Genomic DNA, 6,527 nt, shown 5'->3' on the forward strand with positions numbered 1-6,527 from the left:
AGAAGAAAAATAAATAAAGCTTAGGAGAGAGTTAAGTAAGCATTCTTTTGTGGGCTGCTCACATATCAGACACAGGACACGGGGCAAGATAGAATCGGCAGTAAGAGAAAGGAGAAAAGGCTAGCGTGGGTTTTGTGATGTCGGCCCAGGAGAAAGATGGTTTCTCAAATGAGAACACAGCCATGCCTGTGCACTGTGGGGAGGTTGATATGCTCTTTACTAGAAATCACTGAGACTTTAGAAGCAGCCTGGAGGGCTGGAGAGATGGCTCAGCAGTTAAGAGCACTGTCTGTTCTTTCTAAGGTCCTGAGTTCAAATCCCAGCAACCACATGGTGGCTCACAGCGATCCATAATGAGATCCAATGTCCTCTTCTGGTGTGTCTGGTCACCTTAGATATAATAATAAATAAATCTTTAGGCCGGAGCAAACGGAGCTGACCGGAATGAGTAGAGGTCCAGAATTCAAATTCCCAGCAACCACATGATGGTTCACATTTTTAAAAAAAGGAGGAGGAGGAGGAGGAGGAGGAGGAGAAGAAGAAGAAGGAAGAAGAAGAAAAGAAGAAAAGAAGAAAAAGAAGAAGAGACTTCTGCTTGTGCGGATTTCAGGTCGGAGGGAGCATTTCTAAGGAACACCCCAGGACCCGCCCACTTCATCTCAGCAGCCTTTAGACACTGTAGAATTGATAGTGTGGACTAGCATTGGACTTTTTCAAGATGAGCTTCCTCTTGCCCAAACTGACCAGCAAGAAAGAAGTAGAGCAGGCGATCGAAAGCACTGTGGAGAAGGTGTTGGCTCTCAGGTTTGGGAGGGGTGAGGACCCCATCTGTCTGCAGCTGGATGATATTCTCTCAAAGACTTCAGCCGACCTGAGTAAAATGGCTGCTATTTAGCTGGTGGATGTGGACCACATGCCGGTTTACACACAGTATTTTGACATCAGTTACATTCCCTCTACCGTATTTTTCTTCAATGGGCAGCACATGAAGGTGGATTATGGGTCTCCGGATCACACTAAATTCGTAGGAAGCTTCAAAACCAAACAAGACTTCATAGATTTGATTGAAGTCATCTACCAGGGAGCGATGAGGGGGAAACTTATTGTCCAGAGTCCTGTTGATCCCAAGAATGTGCCCAAATATGACCTCCTCTATCAAGACATTTAACACACCCACTGCTGTTGGAGCTGAAAGAAGCAGAGGTCGAAACAGGACCTGAACCCAGAGGGAATGTGGTCTGGAGTCCCTCAGAGACATGTTCACTGCCTGAGCAAAGAGATTTGCGGTGTCTGTAATCAACGGGCCCTTTGCACCAGCCCCAGTGCTCCAAGAATCGGGATGCCTGAGCGTCCGTTCCCTGAGAGCCTCACAGCAGTGAGGCAGGAGCCCAAGCGGTACCTGTTCGTGACTTCCGTTTATCTTGACTTTGCTTTACCCGTTAAGGTCATGCATCCTCCTAGACACTGTGAGAACAGCTTGGTTAGCCATGTTTGTGCACATTCTCCCCCATGCCTCTGTTCACTTGCCCCCTTCTGCTCCCTCCTACTCCAGCTTCTCTTGAACTAACTAAGAATTAGATGCAGTGAGTTCATGGTTTCCTCAAAGACTGAAAGCAGTACCCCGTTCAGGTGTTTATAGCCATCCGGCCATTGATTGCCAGGAGAAAAGTGTGGCTCTTCACCATCCAGCACAGCTTGAGCTTAAACAAGAAGTTTGGGAAGTAAGGGACAGAGCTCCCCAGAAATCACTGCCACCACCCATTACCTCAAGGACTAAAGACCAAAAGGATGTCAGATTATTAAGGGAGAAACGCCTTGAGGGGATTGCAATTCTGTCCAAGGGCTTTTGAAGAATGTGACCCAACCTCAGGAAACTTGTGTTTCTCCTAAGCCTTATTGGAGTGGTTGTCCCCATCACTCTGGAATGAGAGAGCAGGCACAGAGCTGGAGGGCTGTCGCCAGGCCACTTGTGGCCTGCTGGGCAGCAAGTGACTTGTTGCCAGCAGAGGCCCAGGTGTGCAGGAGGCAGGGCCTACCCTAGCATCAGCTGCTTATTTCTAAGCTTGTCCTTTAGGGAAAAGTGAAACCACAACCTGATTCTCACAGACGGGCACGGAAAGAAGGTTGTTTGGGTTTTCTGTGTCCTCTGCCCAAAGCTGAGAGATGCTTCAGGGATGGGCAGAGAACCCTTTGCCACCACCTCCTCAGGATGCTCGGGGCTATGGAAGCCACCCTGGACATTCTAAGAGTCAGATCCCTAATGCTACTGAAGTCCTAGGTGAACAATAAACGTCCCTCCACATCCCTATGGTGGAATAAAAGGTCTTTGTCCAAAAAAGAAGGAGGAGGAGGAGAAGGAGGAGGAGGAGGAGGAGGAGGAGGAGCAGCAGCAGCAGCAGCAGCAGCAGCAGCAGCAGCACCCTGGAGAGGAATGGTCAAGAATGAGCAGGGATAATTAAATGAGGGAAGAGGACTCCCCTCTTTGGGAGGCATCTCACTCAGAACGGAAGAGGAAGTCCCTAGGATAAGAGGCAGAGAGCAAAGGCTGGAGTTCGTTGGTTGGTGCTGGAGTATTGGCTTCATGGTTTCTGAGGTTTGAGTATCGTAAATGCCCAAGGAAGATCCAGAAATGGTAGAAATTAACTGTTCAAAAACAGTCTTGATACAGCAGGGCTTTGAGACCATCAGTAACATTATTAAAAGACCTACAAAGTAGAAACCCATCCTCTGTCAACCTGCAGGTCAGCTGTTGGGTTTTATTCCTACAGAACAAGGAATCCCTATGTCTCATGGCTTTTCTTTTCCTAAAACAATAGTGTCAAGCTAGTCTGAGAAGAGTTTGGAGAAACGAGAGTTCTCGGCAGAGTGGGGAAAGTAGGGGGGTTGGTTTTGCCTTTTGAGAAAATGTTGGGCTTTGTGTGCAGCTGCTCATGTGTGCACATGCGGGTGGAACTCCGAGGACAGCCAGTGTCATTCCTTGGGAACCTTCCATGTTGCTTTTTTGAGACATAGTCTCTCGCTGATCTTTGGCATGCCACGTAGACTAAGCTGACTGGCCAGTGAGCCATAGACAATCTAAGACTCTGACAGTCTGCCTGTCTCCGCTTCTACGGAACTGGGATTATAGGCACATTCCAACACACCTAGATTTTATGTGTGGGTTTTGGGGAGGGAACTTACAACTTGTACAACAAGCACTTCACCAACGGATCCATTCCCTGGGCCTTTAAAAACTTTTAAAACTAGCCTTTCCTTCTGTGAAAGGCTGGGCCGGCCTGGATCATTGATTCACGTGGGCACTCACAATCTCTAATTGCTTCGGGATGCTTGCCTTGAGATTTTCTCCATGTCCAGTCCATGCTGCTTCATGGGTACAGACACAGAGAAATCATGAGTCTCATCAAACACATACATCATCGGGGATTAGAAAGCAATGGAGCGATGCCTAGTGGGAAATCATTTCACATGCAAACTATCCATGAAACACAAATCTAAACCTCATTCTTAAAATAAGAGAACTGTGGATGGGTGAATGGGTGGGTGGATGGGTGGATGGATGGATGATGAGTGGATGGATGGAGGATGGGTGGAATAGATAGATGATAGATAGATAGATAGATAGATAGATAGATAGATAGATAGATAGATAGTAAAGACTGCATAGAACCCCAAATAAGAGAACAAGAACTAAAAGCCAGAATACAGAGCCCGAATGGCCTCGCACAAGGGTGTGAAGGAACAGTTCAAGACAGCAGTGCAAGAACCTGAGCAGGAATAGGTCAAAACGGTGAAGATCTGATGTCTTCTGAATAAAATTGAGTTATTGAAGTATAGGAATGCCCAAAGGCATTTAAAACACCTGGTGAAAGCTTTGATATCATCGACTGACAGCAAGAGTGAGCTGTGTATGAGCTCCGATCTTGAGACCGAGTGCAACAAGCTATTCTGCAGGAATGTCAAAGTTCTTGGTCTAAGCAGCATAGCTGAGCTGCAGCCAGTGGCCTACAGATATGATGGTGGCCACTAGGGACACCCATCGATCTACCCCAAAGTATGTTTGGAGTTTGGAGTGCCGAGAAGTGTCTGGGGGTGCAGAGTGGGTGAAGGAGCAGTGCTTTTACAAAGAGTATGTCACTTCTGAGGAGACATCAATAAATTGTGACAAAATCTCTTTGAAGATCGAGAATTAGCTGTCTTCCCAGGTGGTTCAAAGGTGTCTGAGTGGACATAGAGTCCATCTAGAGGTTGGAAGCTGCTACCTATAGAAATTGGGGGATGGAAGTGGCTACCTATAGAAAGCAGGGGATGGAAGTGGCTACCTGTAGAAAGCAGGGGGTGGAGGAAAGGCATTTCAGGCTTTTATTTTGGATTGTTTAAGTCGTATGGGTGTCTTACTTTCATTTTGGAAAAGCAATTAGAAGAATGTATTCTTATTATATCATCATTGAAATGAAGAAAAAGATGAAAATAACAGAACCAAAAACTCAAGGGAACTGCAATCTTTCCACAAAAATTGGAGCACACTTGAAACCACACTTTTTGTTTTCCTGAACATGAGTTTTTTGATGTTTTTTTTTTCCTGGCTTTTTGTTTTTAACTTTCCATTTCTTGAGGAAGAAAGTGGTTTTTAACTCACTTGAAATTCAAACTATAGAAACAGATCTACAAGTACATCAAATCTTCAAATTTGCCTGGTACCAGCAACCAATGCCTTTAATCCTAGCACCTGGGAAGCAGTGGTAGGCAAATCTCTGAGTTTGATGCCAGATGGGTCTACAGAGCAAGTTCCAGGATGGCCAGGGCTACACAGAGAAACCCTGTCTTGAAAACAAAACCAAACAAACAAATAAAAGACTCCCAAATTCACAAAAATAAATAAATAAATAAATAAATAAATAAATTCTTTAGAAAAATAAGATGCTCATGTTATTTACCTTAAACTATACATCTTATCTTAACTAATGGACACTTGATGGAAAAACTACTTGGAATGTTTCAAGAAAAAATGGATTGGTAGTTTTGTTGTTTTGTTTTGTTGTTTTGTTTTGTTTTATTTTACAGGCACGATGGTCTTCTGGTTTGTTTCTTCTATGGCAAAATACAAAAATACCAATCCCAAACTTAGAGATGGCTCAGTGGTTAAGAGCACTGACTGTTCTTCCAAAGGTCATGAGTTTAAATCCCAGCAACCACATGGTGGCTCACAACCATCTGACACCCTCTTCTGGGGTGTCTGAAGACAGCTGCAGTGTACTTAGATATGATAATAAACCTTTTTAAAAAATAGAGTTTATATTAAAGAAGCTGTTCTACTTTTAAAGTTGTTTTCATTTATTCTTTGAAAACTTCATACATGTAAACATCATTCCTGCATCTTGTTTCTTCATTTTCTTTCTTTCTTGTTTGTTTAATGAGACAGGGTTTCCTCTGTGTAGTCTTGGCTGTCCTTGAACTCACTCTGTAGACCAGTGTAGCAGCTGGTCTTGTGTGTCAACATGACACAAGCTGGAGTTATCACAGAGAAAGGAACCTCCCTTGAGGAAAGGCCTCCATGAGATCCAGCTGTAAGGCATTTTCTCCATTAGTGATCAAGGGTCGAGGGCCCAGCCCATTGTGGGTGGTGCCATGCTTGGGATAGTGGTCTTGGGTTCTATAAGAAAGCAAGCAGAGCAAGCCATGGTGGAGAAGCCAGTAAGCAGCACCCCTCCATGGCCTCTGCGCCAGCTCCTGCCCCCAGGTTCCTGCCCTGTGTGAGTTCCTGTCCTGACTTCCTCCAGTGATAGGCTACAGTATGGAAATGTAACCCTGTCCTCCCCAACTTGCTGTTTGGTCAATGGTGTTTCATTGCCAACGATGGAAACCCTGACGAAGACTGGCCTTGAATCCAAAGATCTGCCTGCCTTTGCCTCAAATGCTGGGATTAAAGGCCAGGCAGTGGTGGCATTTCTGTTTCTTCAGCCCTTGGCATTCTCAACACATGGCCAGGCGCTTCCCAGGTGGCAGCTCACGGTGCTCAACCCAGGCTCCTACCCGACCGTTCTGCTATCCGCCTCAGACTCCAACAGCAGGGAGCTATTTATGATCCAGACCAGTCCAGCTCTCTCCTCAAAGCGCTTTGCCAATGCTGTCTCCCCATCTGCATATTCTCCTGTTTAGTTCCCTCGGCCTCCATCAATACCCACTGTCAGCTTAGCCAGCTTCCCTGACCTTTTATTTCCAAGGAATATCATGCTGGTCCTATTAAAACAATTGTTTACGCATTCATGCTATCTTTACTGTGTCATCTTCACCACCACCACCACCATCATCATTATTAACATCACTGTTGTCTTCATAAAGTACCTGATGTCTGAGAGTCTGCAGGGAGGGCGCCTGCCTTTCATGTTGTGTTTCCTAGCCCCAGCAATTCTTTGGTTAAAAGTTCAGGGTCTTTTACCCGAGCAGCTAAAAATTCACACTTGGGTTTTCATTCCATTTAGACAACTGTGTAGCTACAATGTAACAACTTGAGGAAAAAACACAGAGTT

At 45.4% G+C, this 6,527-nt stretch overlaps 1 pseudogene; it reads left to right on the top strand.

Annotated features, from left to right (window-relative positions):
- Positions 611–2,334, top strand: Gm6331 (predicted gene 6331; annotated as a pseudogene).

This window comes from Mus musculus, chromosome 10 (assembly GCF_000001635.26).
Source record: "Mus musculus strain C57BL/6J chromosome 10, GRCm38.p6 C57BL/6J".
Classification (NCBI taxonomy): Eukaryota; Metazoa; Chordata; class Mammalia; order Rodentia; family Muridae; genus Mus; species Mus musculus.